Source organism: Papio anubis, chromosome 7 (assembly GCF_008728515.1).
Source record: "Papio anubis isolate 15944 chromosome 7, Panubis1.0, whole genome shotgun sequence".
Taxonomy (NCBI): domain Eukaryota; kingdom Metazoa; phylum Chordata; class Mammalia; order Primates; family Cercopithecidae; genus Papio; species Papio anubis.
Genome location: NC_044982.1, coordinates 4010429 through 4028583, shown reverse-complemented (window position 1 = coordinate 4028583; position 18155 = coordinate 4010429). Strand labels below are relative to the sequence as shown.

The 18155-nt window shown below is 52.6% G+C and overlaps 1 long non-coding RNA gene across 2 annotated transcripts; it reads left to right on the top strand.

The window, feature by feature from the left end:
• Positions 1-618: 618 nt before the first annotated feature.
• On the top strand, positions 619-13659 carry LOC103886521. Of its 2 annotated transcripts, XR_004184761.1 has the most exons (5): positions 619-936; positions 1201-1322; positions 3573-3744; positions 9664-9794; positions 13638-13659. It is a non-coding gene; the product is annotated as an uncharacterized LOC103886521 (long non-coding RNA). The 2 variants fall into 2 exon arrangements; XR_004184760.1 differs by lacking the exons at positions 9664-9794; positions 13638-13659 and having other exon boundaries at positions 680-936; positions 3573-3930.
• The last annotated feature ends 4496 nt before the right edge of the window (positions 13660-18155 follow it).

Genomic DNA, 18155 nt, shown 5'->3' with positions numbered 1-18155 from the left:
GGACATGGGTGGGGGGCGGAGCGCCGCTGATCTGCCCCAAGGCAGATTTTGCAGAGATTTTGTAGGGGCGGGGGTGTCCCCTGGTCGGACCCTGCCGACCGCCCTCGGGGAGAGGCAAGGCCCTGGCCCGTGCCGGCGGGGTCCGAGCCTCAGTATCCCCATCCGCTCAGGGGAAGGCGGGCGGCAGCACAGAGCGCAACCCCAGCGCCCAGCGCGGCCCGACACCGCCCCCTGGCGGCCGCGGACGTCACTGCGACCCGCCGCCTCCGCCGGAGCCCAGCGAGGGACCCCCGACCCGGGCGCCCCAGGCTGCGGGGGCCAGGACGTCCGAGCGCCCTGTCCCTGGTGGCGGGGTTCGCGGGCTGAGTGCCCACCCCGCTCTCCCCTCGCCCCGCGGCCTCGGCGGGCCCCTGCCCACCAGGGTCTCCACCTTCCCCAGCGTGAAATGGCCACAGTCCCTCCATCCGCGCTGCAGCCACGGCGCCTGCCCCCGGCTGGGCCGATCGGAGATCCCTGCGGGGCGGGCGGGGCAGGTGGTCCGGCGGGCCCCTTCCGGGTTACCCTCCCCCAGCCGGAGTCCGCGGACCGCGCTGGGCGCAGGGAGAGGGCTGTGCGCGCCTCCGCTTCCCGGCGCCGCCAGCGGGGACGAGCGCCGCCCCCTGCCCAGTCGGGAGACGCCCTCAAGGTCCCAGGCTCTGCCTCTGCCCGCCCGCGGCCCGCGTCCTGCGGGTGACAGTGTTCCCCGGTCCGAGCCCCATCTCCCTCGGAGAGCGGACCCTCGCGCTCCTGTACCCTCCACCTGGTGGCCGTCCACCCAGCCCGGCCTGCTCGCGCGTCCCAACTGCCACTTCCCTTGCCTTCCCCAGCCTCACGTCTACCAGGCTCCTGTGTGTCTCCCCGGCTGGGACTTCCACATACTCCAGGCCCACTTCACAGGTGCAGATGCTGAGGCCAGAGCGGCTGAGGAGCTGGCTGCAGGCGATAGCGTGCGGGCAGTGTGGGGAGGGACTCAGCCTAGCCTTCCATTGCAGCTCCCATCCCTGCTGCGCCACCCCCTCGGCCCGTCAGCTGTCCCCACCCAGGAACCCCCAGGACACGGTCCGCAGAGCCCACTGAGGGTCCAGTGCTGTCCAGGTGGCGGCATCAGGATTCCCAGGAGCCACCCCTCACTCGGCCACCCTATGTCTGTATGTCCAGCAGGGAGCTGAGGGCCTAGAGGGGTGCGGAGGCCCTGCAAGGAGATGCTTTCCTCAATCCCAGTGTGAAAGGAGCAGAGGGCTGGACTGGAAGGGGCTTCCTGGCCCCAGGAGGGCAGTGATTGGGTAAGCCGCCCACCTTTCAAAAGTGATGGACAGGAAGGGGGAGGGTGGAGGATGGAGGGGCTGCAGGTGATGCCAGTGACCCCTGAGAGACAAGGAGATCTCCACAGTATATCAGTTCTCTTCTGCTGTGTAACAAACAACCCTGCCAGGGTGGCTTTAAACAGCAATGATGTAGTATTGTTCACGGTTCTCTGGATTGACTGGATGGCTCTTTTTTTTTTTTTTTTCCTCACTCTTGCCCAGGCTGGAGTGTAGTGGCGTGATTTCAGCTCACTGCAACTTCCACCTTCCGGGTTCAAGCGATTCTCTTGCCTCAGCCTCCTGAGTAACTGAGATTACAGGCATGCGCCACCAAGCCCGGCTAATTTTTGTATTTTTAGTAGAGACGGGGTTTCACCATGTCGGTCAGGCTGGTCTTGAACTCCTGACCTCGTGATCCGCCCGCCTCGGCCTCCCAAAGTCCTGGGATTACAGATGTGAGCCACCGCACCCGGCCTGGATGAGTCTTTTGCTTCATGTGGTGTCCGGTGGGCTCACTCTACAGCTGTAGGTATCTGGAGGTCCAACTGGAGTGAAATGTCCAAGTGGCTTCACCCACACGGCTACAGTCGGTGCTGGTTGCCAGTGGGAGCTCGGCTGCCGCCAGCATGGGCTGCCGCCCCGCTTCCAGGCTCCTTTGCTTGGCTTCTCCACCTGGCTGACTTGGTCTTCCTCACAGCATGACAGGACAAGCTCCAATGTGCAAGAGCTCATTAAACCTCTGCTCCCATCATGCTTTCTAATACCTCACTCTCCAAAACAAGCCCAGAGTCCACGTGGAATGAGACTCAAAAACGCATGAATCCCAGGAAGCCTGGTTTATTATTATGGGCATCATAGCTTAGCACAATGATAGGGAAGCAGTGGAGACAGATTGTAGACAGCAGACCTTCCAGGGCCAGAATAAGCAGGGAAGGCTCCTGGAGGAGGATGGGACTGGCTAAGGAGGGGCTGGGAATTCTCTTCCTTCTCCCTGAAGCTCCAAATCCTCAGGGCCCTGGGGAGGTTGGAGGAGCACCAGTCGCTACGATACAAACGCTCAAGGCTCAAACTCCTGAACTCAAGGCAAATCACCTGAGTTCAGCAGTTTGAGACCAGCCTGGGAAATACAGTAAGACCTCATCTCCACAAAAAATAAAAATAAAAAAGTTAGCCAGGCATGGCTGGTCGCTGTGGCTCACACCTGAAATCCCAGCACTTTGGAAGCCCAAGACAGGCGGATCGCCTGAGGTTAGAAGTTTGAGACCAGCCTGGCCAACATGGCGAAACCCCATCTCTACTAAAAATACAAAAAAAACTAGCCAGGCTTGATAGCAGGCGCCTGAAATCCCAGCTTCTCGGGAGGCTGGAGCAGGAGAATTGCTTAAACCCAGGAGGCAGAGGTTGCAGTGAGCTGAGATCACGCCATTGCACTGTAGCCTAGGTGACAGAGCGAAACTCCATCTCAAAAAAAAAAAAAAAAAATTAGCTGGGCATGATGGCGCCTGCCTGTGGTCCCAGATACTCAGAGGCTGAGGTGGATGGATCACCTGAGCCCGGGAAGTCAAGGTTACAGTGAGCCATGATCGTGCAACTGCACTCCAGCCTGGGTGACAGAGCAAGACCCTGTCTCACAAAAAAAAAAAAAAAGAAAAGAAAAAGAAAAAATCCAAACATACCCCATCAAGCTGACAAGAACATGGAACAACTGGAACTCTCCATACACTCCCAGTGGGAATGCAAAATGATGCAACGACTTTGGAAAAGCTTGGCCATTTCCTAAACTCATCATAAGAACAGCAATTCCACTCCTAGGTACCTGCCCAAGAAATGAAAACAATATATATATTTTTTTTCTTAGGGATGGGATCTTGTTCTGTCACCCAGGCTAGAGAGCATGGTCACAGCTCACTGCAGCCTCACCCTCCCAGGCTCGAGTGATCCTTCCACCTCAGCCTCTCGAGTAGCTGGGACTACAGGGAGTGACACAACACCTGGCTGATTTTTAAATTATTTTTTTGTAGAAACAGGGTCTCACTGTGTTGCCCAGGCTGGCTCGAACTGGGTTCCAGCAATCCTCCCGCCTCAGCCTCCGAAAATGCTGGGATTACAAGCATGAGTCACCATGCCTGGCCTGAAAACATCTTCTCTAACACAAAGATTTGTATGTGAATGTTCTGTGAGGTAAAGTAGCACACCTAGGAAGCCATGCATGCTCCTTTCTGTTTGCAGCACAATTTCACAAAGCCCCACCTCTGTGACCACCTGCAGCCCTCCAGAAAGATGCTTTGAAGACAAAACGTGACGAGCACACAGTCTCCATCCCCACACCTCTGGCTTGAGTTGCTACATTCTCTAAAAGATCCATGACGCTAGCCTTGCCTTTTCCTCCTCATAACATCTGGTTAGTGATGATGCCTCTGTAATCTATAACCAGATGTATTCTTACCCAAACCTTGGTGTGACTGCCTCAGTGTAACTTCTGAGCAAGCCTGATGTGATTTTGCCCGTATTGGACTCCCACAGCTCATGTGTAGCTGTGAGCTGAAACACTATTTTGAAGCAATGTAAGAAAAACTCTCTAAGGAAATGTTCTGGGCTATCAGCCTCTGTGTAATGTCCTCAGGAGGGTTCTGAATCAAACTCACTCTTTTTTGTTTTTTGAGACGGAGTTTCACTCTTGTTGCCCAGGCTGGAGTACAATGGCACAATCTTGGCTCACCACAACCTCCGCCTCCCGGGTTCAAGCGATTCTCCTGCCTCAGCCTCCTGAGTAGTTGGGATTACAGGCATGCACCACCATGCCCAGCTGGATTTTGTATTTTTAGTAGAGACGGGGTTTCTCCATGTTGGTCAGGCTGATCTTGAACTTCTGACCTCAGATGATCCGCCCACCTCAGCCTCCCAAAGTGCTGGGATTACGGGAATGAGCCACCGTGCCCAGCCATCAAACTCATATCTTTAAAAGCTTTCTTTTTTTCTTCATTTTTAAATTTTTATTTATTTATTTTTGAGATGGAGTCTTGCTCTGTCACCTGGTCTGGAGTGCAGTGGTGTGACCTCGGCTCATTGCAACCTCCGCCTCCCAGGTTCAAGCTATTCTCCAGCCTCAGCCTACTGAGTAGCTGGGATTACAGGAGTTCACCACTGTGTCTGGCTAATTTTTGTATTTTTAGTAGAAACGGGGTTTCACCATGTTGGCCAGGCTGATCTCGAGCCCCTGACCTCAGGTGATCCACCCGCCTCAGCTTCCCAAAGTGCTGGGATTACAAGCATAAGCCACTGTGCCCAGACTTTTTTTTTTTTTTTTTTTTTTTTTTGAGATGGAGTCTTGCTCTGTTGCCCAGGCTGGAGTGCAGTGGTGCGATCTTGGCTTACTGCAAACTCCGCCTCCCAGGTTCAAGCCATTCTGCCTCAGCCTCCCAAGTAGCTGGTACTACAGGTGTGTGCCACCACGCCTGGCTAATTTTTTTTTTTTTTTTTTAGTAGAAACGGGGTTTTACCATATTGGCCAGGCTGGACTCAAACTCCTGACCTCGTGATTCACCCACCTCGGCCTCCCAAAGTGCTGGGATTACAGGCATGAGCCACCATGCCCAGCCACATTTTATTTATTTAGTCAACAGTCCATAGCAGGCCGGGCGCGGTGGCTCAAGCCTGTAATCCCAGACTGTGGGAGGCCGAGACGGGCGGATCACGAGGTCAGGAGATCGAGACCATCCTGGCTAACAAGGTGAAACCCCGTCTCTACTAAAAAATATAAAAAACTAGCCGGGCAAGGTGGCGGGCGCCTGTAGTCCCAGCTACTCGGGAGGCTGAGGCAGGAGAATGGCGTGAACCCTGGAGGCGGAGCTTGCAGTGAGCTAAGATGCGGCCACTGCACTCCAGCCTGGGCAACAGAGCAAGACTCCGTCTCAAAAAAAAAAAAAAAAAAAAAAAACAGTCCATAGCAGCATTATTCATAATACCCCCAAAATGGAAAGGCATATCCATTAACTGGTGAATAGATGTATAAAGTGTGGGATTTCCATACAATGGAAATTATTCAGCAATAATTATTCTCACCATGCTGCCCAGGCTGGTCTCAAGTGATCCACCCACCTCAGCCTCCCAAAGTGCTGGGATTACAGGTGTAAGCCACCACTCCTGGCCTACATCAATAAAACTCTTAGAGAAGGCCAAGTGTGGGTGGCTCACACCTGTAATCCCAGCACTTTGGGAGGTTAAGACAGGAGGATCACTTGAGCCCAGGAATTCCAGGTCAGCCTGAGAAACATGGCAAAACCTCATATCCACAAAAAATTTTAAAATTAGCCAGGCATAGTGGCATGTGCCTGTGATCCCAGCTACTCAGAAGGCTGAGTTGGGAGGATTACTTGAGCCCCGGAGTTTGAGGCTGCAGTGAGCTATGATCACACCACTGCACTCCAGCCTGGGTGACAGAGGGAGACTCAATCTCAAAAACAGAAAAAAGGGCCAGGCGTGGTGACTCATGCCTGTAATCCTAGCACTTTGGGAAGCCGAGGCTGGTGGATCACCTGAGGTCAGGAGTTCGAGACCAGCCTGGCCAACATGGTAAAACCCCATCTCTACTAAAAAATACAAAAAAATTAGCTGGGTGTGGTAGTGGGTTCCTGTAATCCCAACTACTCAGGAGGCTGAGACAGAATTGCCTGAGCCCAGGAGGTGGAGGTTGCAGTGAGCCACTTCCCTCCAGCCTGGGTGAAAGAGTGAAACTCTGTCAAAAAGAAAGGAAAGGGGCCGGGCGCGGGTGGCTCACGCCTGTAATCCCAGCACTTTGGGAGGCTGAGGCGGGCGGATCACAAGGTCAGAGATCGAGACCATGGTGAAACCCCGCCTCTACTAAAAATACAAAAATAAGCCTACAGTGGCGGCTTCTGTAGTTCCAGCTACTCGGGAGGCTGAGGGCAGGAGAATGGCGTGAACCCAGGAGGCAGCGGAGCTGCAGTGAGCCAGGATCACGCCACTGCACTCCAAAAAGAAAGGAAAGGAGGAGGAGGGAAGGAGAAGAAAGGAGGAGGGAGGGAGGAGGGAAAAGAGCCGGAAGGAAGGAAGGAAGGAAGGAAGGAGGGAGGGAGGAGGGAGGAGGGGAAGGAGGAAGGAAGGAGGAAGGGAGGGAGGAGGGAGGGAAGGAGGGAAGGGAGGGAGGGAGGGAGGGTAGGAGGGAGGGAAGGAGGGAAAGGAAAGCCAGGATGGCCCACACAAGTGGAGGGAATGGAAAGGAATGGAAGGTGGTTCTGGGGGGCACAGAAATGGAATGGATAAGGAAATGGATGGGGGAAGGAAGGAGAAATGCATGGAGGGCCTATTTTCAATGATAAATGCCCCAAATCACAAGTAGTTCAACCCCCAAGTCTGAATTCTCCCAAACTGGAGAAATCGGCTTATTTCCAATAACAAGCTCCAGGCTCAGGGGAGGCCAGCCCAGCTGCGCAGGTGAAGCTGCAATTAGTGCAGGGCAATTAGGGACGCTCCCCGTTCTGGTGCGGCCTGGCCCACGGCAGCGCTTCGGGAGGGAAAGGCAGAGAGGATGTGCGTGCGCCAGCCCCAGCTACCCACGAACGGCTGGGAGCCGACCCCTCTCTCTGGCCTGGCGGGGACACTGTGCCACTGATTTGAGCCTGGAACCAAAGAGCGGGGTACCCACGCATCCCTGTGCTCAGAGATTCGCTGAGAGCCGCGCAGAAGGCCCGAGGGTCCAAACAGGACACCCAGGATTGAGGTGACGTTAGGAAACGCACAGTACCTGAGGTCCTCACTTTCAGGGTTCCCTGAGTGATGAAAGGGGGCTAGGAGAGGGCAGGGGCTGACCGAGAGAGAAGAACAGCTTTGGGGGGTTCTGGGTCCCCGCACCCCACCCCGCACTAACCAACTCCCCCAGCCCCAGATAGAAGAGCTGGGCAAGTTCTGGGGGGTCAGCCCCAGGCAGGACCGCTCCCCAACACCCTTCCCTTGGTTACCCTCAGGTGTGGAGTCCAGAGTGGAGTTAGCCATCCTCAGACCTTAACCCCCCTTTTTTAAATTTAATTTTTAGTAGAGATAAGGCTCTCACTATGTTGCCTAGGCTAGTCTCAAATTCTCGATCTCAAGCGATCCTCCCCTCTTGGCTTCCCAAAGTGCTGAGATTACGGGTCTGAGCCTCCGCGACTGCCCTGAACTTCCCTCTGCGGCTGCCTGGGCTCCTCCCCGCCTCCGCCCCGGACCACCAGGGGGCGCTGTGAAGCCTGCGGCTGGCCGGGCTTCACCTTGGACCCGCCAGGAGTCCCTGCAGGACTTGGGAGCCCCGCCAGCCACAGCTCCTTCCTCGACCCTCCAGGCTGCCCACCGCTGATTGGACCAGGCATGGGCATCTGACTGAGGGGAGCCTATCCATAGGCTGGCCAGTGATCTATCAGGGCTGGCCTAGTGAGAACACAGCCAATCAGATGCTTTCCTGGGACCCGGGGCCAAAACTGCCCCAGGGTGTGTGGTAGCCGCAGGCAGCCGGGCGAGCCCGGAGACCGGAGTGGCAGGTCCGGGGAGGGGATCCCGGAGAGGGAGACGCGGGGCGAGAGGTCCCGGCTCCTCCTTGGCTTGACCCAGCTTAGACTTTGTCAAACCGAAGTCATTCTCGCTGGCTCCTGGCGACTCTCACCCTCTCCGCTGTCGCCCTTTCGTGATTGACCTGAAATCACCTCGTCACTGTAGCCGCACCCTAAGCATTCATGTCTCATATCTGTGATGTTTGCTGTGCTCCTTATGTTTGCCCTAATATGGGTTAAACCAAATTCAACACCATCAAAAGAATGTTCCTCCATTTGCACACCCACTTTCACAGTAGCAGCATTCGCAACAGCCAAAAGGTGGGAGCAGCCCACCGGTCCACGGACGGGTGAAGGGTTGAGCAAATAGTCTATATGGACAGTGGAGAGCTCTTTAACCGCAGAAAGAAGGAAATTCTGCATATGCTGCAGCATGGATGAAAGGCGAACCCTGACATTATGCGGAGTGCAATAAGCTAGTCACAAAAAGACAAATACTGTAGGATTCCACTTATATTATGTGTCCAGAGTAGTCAAATTCAGAGAGACAGGAAGTAGCATGGTGGTTGCCAGGGGCTGGGAGGAGCCGGGAATGGGGAGCTATTGTTTAATGGGTATGGAGTTTTGGCTTGGAAAGATTGAACTGTACACTCTTTTCTTCCTTCCTTTCTTCCTTCCTTCCTTCCTTCCTTCCTTCCTTCCTTCCTTCCTTTCTTCCTTCCTCCCTCCCTCATTCTTTCTTTAGTTCCTTCTTTCTTTTCCTTCCTTCCTCTTCTTTTTCTCTTTCCTTCCTTCCTGCTTCCTTTCTTTCTTTCTTTCGCTTTCATTCCCTCCCTTCCTTCCTTTCTTTCTTCTTTCTTTCTTTTCTTTTCTTTTCTTTCCATTCCTCCCTTCCTCCTTCTTTCCCCTGACCATTGCAAGGACATGAACTGTACACTTAAACATGGTTCAAACGGTAAATGTTATGTGATGTGTATTTTACCACCATGTTTGAAAAAGGTTCTTCTGTGCACCCCAGAACCCATCCTGCATGGGGATCCACAAAGCGCCCGGCCCAGCCTCTGCACCGCATGACCAGGAGCATTGCTCACCTGGGTGGGCTCACCATGGACTGAGCTAGGGCAAAAGTACCAAGCCAGGATGGCCCTACCCAGCCAGAGCCAGAGACTAAGGAGTCAAAATGGGGTACTTTCCTCATCTGCAAGAATAACTCACAGCAGCCCTCTTTAAGATTTTTTTTTTTTTTTTTTTTTTGAGACTGGATCTCACTCTGTCACCCAGTCTGGAGTGTAGTAGCGCCATCTCAGCTCACTGCAACCTCTGCCTCCCAGTTTCAAGGGTTTCTCCTGCCTCTGCCTCAGCCTCTTGAGTAACTGGGACTACAGGCACGTGCCACCATGCCCAGCTAATTTTTGTATTTTTGGTAGAAACTGGGATTCACCATGTTGGTCAGGCTGGTGTCGAACTCCTGACCTCAGGTGATCTGCCCGCCTTGGCTTCCCAAAGTGCTGGGATTACAGGCATGAGCCACCGCACCCGGCCCCTCTTTAAGTCTCTCGAGGGCCCTGCCTGCCAAGGAAGAAAACGCCATCCCAACGCCTCACCCCCACCCCCACCCCCACTTCCAGACACACGTTGGCCTCAGTGGGGACTAAAAGCAGAGGGGAAATGGAGGCTTAGAGAGGTCAAGTGAGATGCCCAAGGTCACACAGCCACAACCAGAAGCCAGCAATTCCAATGGCAAAATCCATGCTCTCTCTAACACTTTGCTTCTCAACTAGAAGAATGAGAGCCTGGCGAGTGCAGGCTAGGTTGAGGAGAAGCCACCGGATAGCACAGAACAGCTTCTGGAGCACCAGGCTTCCGTGGCCATTTGGAGTGGGAGGTGCAAAATTGAGCAAATGCATAAAACGTAAGTTTTGCATCATACAAGCATTCCCATATTGCAGGGGTAGAGCATAACACTCACATGGATTTTTTGGTTTTGGTTTTTGTTTTTTGTTTTAGTTTTTTTTTTTTTTTTGAGACAGAGTTTCGCTCGTTTTTTTTGTTTGTTTTTGTTTTGAGATGGAGTTTCGCTCTTGTTGCTCAGGCTGGAGTGCAATGGCGTGCGTGATCGCAGCTCACGGCAACCTCCGCCTCCCGGGTTCAAGCGATTCTCCTGCCTCAGTCTCCCAAGTAGCTGGGATTACAGGCATGCGCCACCACACCCAGCTAATTTTGTATTTTTGGTAGAGACGGGGTTTCACCATGTTAGCTAGGCTTGTCTTGAATTCCTAACCTCAAGTGATCTGCCTGCTTTGGCCTCCCAAAATGCTGGGATTATAGGCGTGAGCCACCACACCCAGCCTCACGTGGATTTGTGATGAACCAAGGTTCTTTTGTGATAGCAGCAGTCCTCCATTATCCTGGTCAATTGGCCTGCACAATTAGGGAAACAATGGTGGAAAAGTTTGAGAAACTTGTGTTCCACCTGCCACCAATGGAGAAAGCACCACTGCACTGTGACATGCTTCCTGATGACTCGCTGAACAGAAGGATGCACCCTCAGCCACCGAGGGTGTAGTTTGTGGGTGCCTCCCAGGTCCATCAGGCTGGCAACACAAATGCCAGCCCCTCACCCTAGAGTGATTTCAGAGTATCTCATCTCTTAACTCTGAGTCACAGAGCGGTGGGAAGGAAGAGGTGGGGTGGGGCAGGGCTGGGTGTGGCGCGGCCACTCATGGCAGAGGGATCGGTGGAGAAGTGCTTTCTGAGTTTGTTGCCTTCATTTGCTTTGTGGATGTAGGAGAAGCCTGAGGAGCCTGGCAGGGGAGCTGAGGCTCTGGGCCCTCCTGCTCCCCCGCATTTGACCTGGACTCCAGCTACCCAGGCATTGCCAGGCAGTATCCTGGGGAAAGATGGGACCTGCTGCTTCCCATGCCTGCCCTGTGGGAGGGGGAGGACTTGGGGAAGGTGCTGCTATGCCCTGAGTCCCTGGAGCCAAACACTCCTGAGGGTGACAGAGCAGCCCTGCCTGACCCTGGGCCCAGGGGTAATGGCTGGCTGTTGGTGGCTCCCAGGCTGAGTCACTGTAGCCTTCCCATCACTCTCTCTGTCTGACACCCAGAGACTGGGTCCTGCCACCCTGGGGTACGGCAGGGGGCAGGAAGGTGCTTTCGAGAATGTAGCCCTGGCCGGGCACGGTGCCTCACGCCCGTAATCCCAGCACTTTGGGAGGCCGAGGTGGGCAGATACCTGCAGTCAGGAGTTTGAGACCAGCCTGGCCAACATGGCGAAACCCCGTCTCTACTAAAAATACAAAAATTAGCTGAGTGTGGGGGTGCACGCCTGTAATCCCAGCTGCTTTGGAGGCTCAGGCAGGAGAATCGCTTGAACCTGGGAGGTGGAGGATGCAGTTAGCCGAAATCGTGCCACTGCACTCCAGTCTGGGAGACAGAGCGAGACTCCGTCTCATAAATACATACATAAATACATAAATAAATAAATACGTAGCTGTGCCAGAGGCTTACGGAACTAGGGACCTAGGAGGGGAGGCCACGTGGGTAGGGCTCCCACCCTACTCACTTCAACTGGACATTCTCAGTTCAGGAAGTGATTTTGTTGTTGTTGTTGAGCTTCTGAGTAAAATTTCCTGTGAAAATGGGTTTAGCGGCCAGGCACAGTGGCTCAAGCCTGTAATCCTACCACTTTGAGAGACCAAAGCTGGAGGATCGCTTGAACCCAGGAGTTCAAGACCAGTCTGGGCAACATGGTGAAACCGTCTCTATAAAAAAAAAAAAAAAAAAAAAAAATTAGCTGGGGGTGGTGGTGTGCACCTGTAGTCTCAGCTACTCGAGAGGCTGAGGTGGGAGGATCACTTGAACCCAGGAGGTCGAGGCTGCAGTGAATGGAGATCACACCACTGGACTACAACCTGGGTGAGAGAGCGAGACCCTGTCTCAAAAAAACAAAAATAAAACAAAGAAAGAAAAAGGGGTTAATGACTAAAAATCATTTTTGGGCCAGGTGCAATGGCAGAGTCCCAGCTACTCAGGAGGCTGAGATGGGAGGATCATTTGAGTTCTGGAGGTGAAGTCTGCAGTGATCTGTGATCACACCACTGCACTCCAGCCTGGACAATGAGCAACACCCTGTCTAAAAAATATATAATAAATTAAAAATAAAGGCTGGGTGCGGTGGCTCAAGTCTGTAATCCCAGCACTTTGGGAGGCCAAAGTGGTCAGATTACCTGAGGTCAGGAGTTCGAGACCAGCCTGACCAACATGGAGAAACCCTGTCTCTAATAAAAATACAAAATTAGCCAGGCGTGGTGGCACATGCCTGTAATTCCAGCTACTCAGGAGGCTGAGGCAGGAGAATCACTTGAACCCGGGAGGCAGATGTTGTGGTGAGCCGAGATCATGCCATTGCACTCCAACCTGGGCAACAAGAGCGAAACTCCGTCTCTATAAAATAAAATAAAATAAAATAAAATAATAGCTGGGCGCTATGGCTCACGCCTGTAATCCCAGCACTTTGGCAGGCCAAGGCAGGCAGATCACGAGGTCAGGAGTTCGAGACCAGCGTGACCAACATGGTGAAACCTTGTCTCTACTAAAAATACAAAAATTACCTGGGCGTGATTGCACACCCCTATAATCCCAGCTACTCAGGAGGCTGAGGCAGGAGAATCACTTGAACCCAGGAGGCAGAGGTTGCAGTGACTCAGGATGGAGCCACTATACTCCAGGCTGAGTGACAGAGCAGAACTCGTCCCAAAAGATAAATAAATAATAAAATAAAGATAGAAATAATTTGGGGTCCCTGCACCCTACATAAAATGTCAAATCATAAACCCCAGGGCCTACTCTGAACCATGACCTCTCTGTTCCTCACTGCACCTCCTCAGAGAAGAAACGCTGGAAAAGCAAGAAAAGTGCTAGACTCAGAGTCAAGCAGACCCAGTAGAAAACCTGAGAAAAGGACAGCTCAGACTCGATGGAAGCTTATTTTTCTTTCATTGTCAAGATATTGGCCGGGCGCGGTGGCTCACACCTGTCGTCCCAGTACTTTGGGAGGCCGAGGTGAGTGAATTGCTTGAGGTCAGGAGTTCGAGACCAGCCTGACCAACATGGTGAAACCCCGTCTCTACTAAAAATACAAAAAAATTAGCTGAGTGTGGTGGTGGGCGCCTGTAATCCCAGCTACTCGGGAGGCTGAGTCAGGAGAATCACTTGAACCGGGGAGGCGGAGGTTGCAGTGAGCTGAATTGTGCCACTGCACTCCAGCCTGGACAACAGAGCAAGACACCGTCTCAAAAACAAAAACAAAATCTGTTTAGAGGGTGCCAGGGCTTGTATGACAAGGAGTGTCACAGTGTCAGGAACCTGGGCTCCCTTTACTCCTTTTATCCTGTGGCTCTGCCATACGTAGTTTTATTTTTTTTCTTTTTGTTTGTTGTTGTTTTTTGAGATGGAGTTTTGCTCTGTTGCCCAGGCTGGAGTGCAGTGGCGCAATCTTGGCCCACTGCAACCTCTGCTTCCCGGGTTCAAGTGATTCTCCTGCCTCAGCCTCCAGAGTAGCTGGGACTACAAGTGCATGCCACCACACCTGGCTAATTTTTTGTCTTTTTAGTAGAGACAGGGTTTCACCATGTTGGCCAGGCTGGTCTCCAACTCCTGACCTCACGTGATCCACCCTCCTCAGCTTCCCAAAGTACTGGGATTACAGGCAGGAGTCACTGTGCCTGGCCTCTTTTTTTCCTTTTTTTTAGAGACAGAATCTGGCTTTGTGGCCCAGGCTTGAGTGCAGTGCTGAGACAGGAGAATAAGACCTGGAGGCAGGGAACCTGAGGACTTCCCAGAACTAAATCAAATGGAGAGGAGAGAGGAGGCACTTCAGCCACAACAGGAAATATCCTCTTCATTTACATAGGGTGTTCACCAAGTACATGACTTTGTAACTTCATCCTCTTCATTTACATAGGGTGTACACACAGTAAATAGCTTTGTAACTTCACTTTGGTAACTCACTTTAAGCCTCTTCATTTACATAGGGTGCACACCAAATAACCAATGGAAAACCTCTAGAGGGTATTTAAACTCCAGAAAATTCTGTAACGGGCTCTTGAGCCTCTATGCTCCGGCCCGTTCCCACTCTGTGCAGCAGATTGTACTTTTGTTTTCAATAAAGCTCTGCTTTTGTTTCTTCATTCTTTCCTTGCTTTGTTTATACGTTTTGTCCAATTCTTTGTTCAAGACACCAAGATCCTGGAAACCCTCCACCGCTAACAGTGGTACGATCACAACTCACTGCAGCCTCCAACTCCTGGGCTCAGGTGATCCTCCCACCTCAGCCTCTCAAGCAGCTGGGACTACAGGCCCACACTACCATGCCCGGCTCATTTTCGTGCTTTTTGTAGAGATGGAGGTCTCCCTTGGTTTCCCAGGTGGGGATCTTGAATGCCTGGACTCAAGCAATTCTCCTGCCTTGGCTTCCCAAAGTGTTGGGATTACAGGCATGAGCCACTGCATTCAGCCCATATGAATAGTTTTTTTTTTTTTGAGACGGAGTCTCGCTCTGTGGCCCAGGCTGGAGTGCAGTGGCGGGATCTCGGCCCACTGCAACCTCCACCTCCCGGGTTCACACCATTCTCCTGCCTCAGCCTCCCAAGTAGCTGTGCCCACCACCACACCCAGCTAATTTTTTGTATTTGTAGTAGAGATGGAGTTTCACCGTGTTAACCAGGATGGTCTCGATCTCCTGACCTGGTGATCCGCCCACCTTGGCCTCCCAAAGTGCTGGGATTACAGGCGTCAGCCACTGCACCCAGCCACATGAATAGTTTTCATTTCTGAGATCACTTCGTGTTCAAAATGGTTGCTGAAACTCCTGCCATTTAATCTACATTCCCAGAAATGAGAAGGGAGTAGAGTGTGCCTTTCCCTTTAAGGACTCTTTATGAAGTCAAACACACTCCTTACATTAAGGCCAAAAATTAGTCACATGGCCACACCTATGTGTAAGGGAGGCTGGGAAATGTCTTTTTTTTTTTTTTTTTTTTTTTGAGATGGAGTCTCGCTCTGTCGCCCAGGCTGGAGTGCAGTGGCCGGATCTCAGCTCACTGCAAGCTCCGCCTCCCAGGTTCACGCCATTCTCCTGCCTCAGCCTCCCAAGTAGCTGGGACTACAGGCGCCCGCCACCTCGCCCGGCTAGTTTTTTGTATTTCTTAATAGAGACGGGGTTTCACCGTGTTAGCCAGGATGGTCTCGATCTCCTGACCTCGTGATCCGCCCGTCTCGGCCTCCCAAAGTGCTGGGATTACAGGCTTGAGCCACCGCACCCGGCCTGGGAAATGTCTTAATTCCAGGCAGCAAATGCCCTGATAAAATATCAGCGATTCTAATCCCTTGGATCTCTGGGAGAGGGGGAGGTGGGGACCGGAAGTGGAGGACCATGAGCAATATCTGATGTAATCACTGACAAGCTGCGTGTCCTTGGGCAAATCCCTTCACATCTCTGAGCTCCTGCCTGTCTTTGAAATGAGGACGTAGAAAGATAATCTCCAAGGACCCTCCCTGACTTGACATTTTGAGACTTCGAAGCAGGGAGCCCAGAGTGGCCAAAGACAAGAACAGAAGTTGCCTGGGTTTAAAAGTTGCCTGGCTGGGTGCGGTGGCTCACGCCTGTAATCCCAGCACTTTGGGAGGCCGAGGTGGGTGAATCACCAGGTCAGGAGTTCAAGAGCAGCCTGGCCAACACGGTGAAACCCCTCTACTTAAAAAAATTAACTGGGCATAATGGCAGGCACGTGTAATCCCAGCTACTCAGGAGGCTGAGGCAGGAGAATCGCTTGAATACAGGAGGTGGAGGTTGCAGTGAGCCGAGATCGCGCCGCTGCACTCCAGCCCTGGTGACAGAGTGAGACTCCATCTCAAAAAAAAAAAAAAAAAGTTGCCTGTTCTGGGTCGGGTGTGGTGGCTCACGCCTATAATCCCAACACTTTGGGAGGCCAAGGCAGGCAGATCACAGGGTCAGGAGTTCAAGATCAGCCTGGCCAACATGGAGAAAGCCTGTCTCTACTAAAAATACAAAAAATTAGCTGGGCATGGTGGCAGGCACCTCTAATTCCAGCTACTCGGGAGGCTGAGGCAGGAGAATCGCTTGAACCCAAGACGCAGAGTTTGCAGCGAGCCGACACTGTGCCACTGCACTCCAGACTGGGCAACAGAGCAAGAAGATTCCATCTCAAAAAAAAAGAATGGCTACTCCATAGGCAGAGCAGGTCCGAAGGCAGCTGGTTGCCCTTTTGTTTGTTTGTTTCTCCCTCTGTTTCCCAGGCTGGAGTGCAGTGGCGAGATCTTGGCTCACTGCAACCTCTGCCTCCCGTATTCAAGTGATTCTCCTGCCTCAGTCTCCAGAGGAGTTGGGATTACAGGCATGAGCCACCAAGCCCAGCTAATTTTTGTATTTTCAGTAGAGACAGGGTTTCACCATGTTGGCCAGGCTGGTCTAGAACTCCTGACCTCAGATGATCTGCCCGCCTTGGCCCCCCAAAGTGCTTGGATTATAGACGTGAGCCACCACGCCTGGCCAACGTTGCGCATTTTTATGGTTATTTCTTGATTATATGCTAAATAAGGGGTGTATTATTCATGCCTCCCCATTTTAGACCATATAGGGTAACTTCCTGACGTTGCCATGGCATTTGTAAACTGTCATGGCACTGGAGGGAATGTAGCAGTGAGGACAACCTGAGGTCACTCTCGTCTCCACCTTGGTTTTGGTGAGTGTTGGCCGGCTTCTTTACTGCAAGCTGTTTTATCAGCAAGGTCTTTGTGACCTGTATCTTATGCTGACCTCCTATCTCATCCTGTGACTTAGAATGGCTTAACCTCCTGGGATTGCAGCCCAGTAGGTCTTAGCTCCATTTCACTCAGCCCCTTCTCAAGATGGAGTTGTTCTGGTTCACACAACTCTTACACTTTGGGAGGCCGAGGTGGGAGGATCGCTGAAGCACAGGAGTTGAAGACCAGCCTGGGCAACGTGGCAATACTCCCTCTCTGCAAAAAATAGATGTATATTTATTTACTTAAAAAAAAAGCCTGGCCAGGCCAGGCGCAGTGGCTCACACCTGTAATCCCAGCACTTTGGGAGGCCGAGATGGGCGGATCACGAGGTCAGGAGATCGAGACCATCCTGGCTATCACGGTGAAACCCCATCTCTACTAAAAATACAAAAAAAAAATTAGCCAGGCATGGTGGCGGGCACCCATAGTCCCAGCGGCTCGGGAGGCTGAGGCAGGAGAGTGGCGTGAACCCGGGAAGCAGAGCTTGCAGTGAGCCGAGATCATGCCACTGCACTCCAGCCTGGGCGACAAAGTGAGATTCTGTCTCAAAAACAAAAGCAAAAGCAAACAAACAACAACAAAAAAAAAAACCGGGCCAGACGCGGTGGCTCATGTCTGTAATCCCAGCCCTTTGCGAGGCTGAGGTGGGCGGATCACCTGAGGCCGGGAGTTCGAGACCAGCCTGGCCAACATAGTGAAACCCCGTATCTACTAAAAATACAAAAATTAGCCGGGCATGGTGGCAGGTGCCTGTAATCCCAGCTATTATTAAGGATGAGGCAGGAGAATCACTTGAACCGGGAGGTGGAGGTTGCAGTGAGCCGAGATAGCACCAATGCACTCCAGCCTGGGCAACAGAGTGAGACTCTATCTCAAAAAAAAAAAAAAAAAAAAAAGGGCCAGGTGTGATGTCTCACGCCTGTAATCCCAGCACTTTGGGAGGCTAAAGCGGGTGAATCACCTGAGGTCAGGAGTTCGAGACTAGCCTGGCCAACATGGTGAAACCACATCTCTACTAAAAATACAAAAATTAGCTGGGCATGGTGGCTCTTGCCTGTAATCCCAGCTACTCAGGAGGCTGAGGCAAGAGAATCACTTGAACCCGGGAGGCGGAGGTTGCAGTGAGCCAAGATCACACCACTGCACTCCAGCCTGGGTGACAAGAGTGAAACTCCATCCCAAAAAAAAACAAAAAAAGAAAGAAAGAGAAGAAAAGCGGGCGGGGCACAGTGGCTCACGCCTATAATCCCAGCACTTTGGGAAGCCGAGGCAGGTGGATCACGAGGTCAGGAGTTCGAGACCTGCCTGGCCAACACAGTGAAACCTTGTCTCCACTAAAAATACAAAAAATTAACCAGGTGTGGTGGCGGGCAACTGTAGTCTCAGCTACTTGGGAGGCTGAGGCAGGAGAATGGCGTGAACCTGGGAGGCGAAGCTTACAG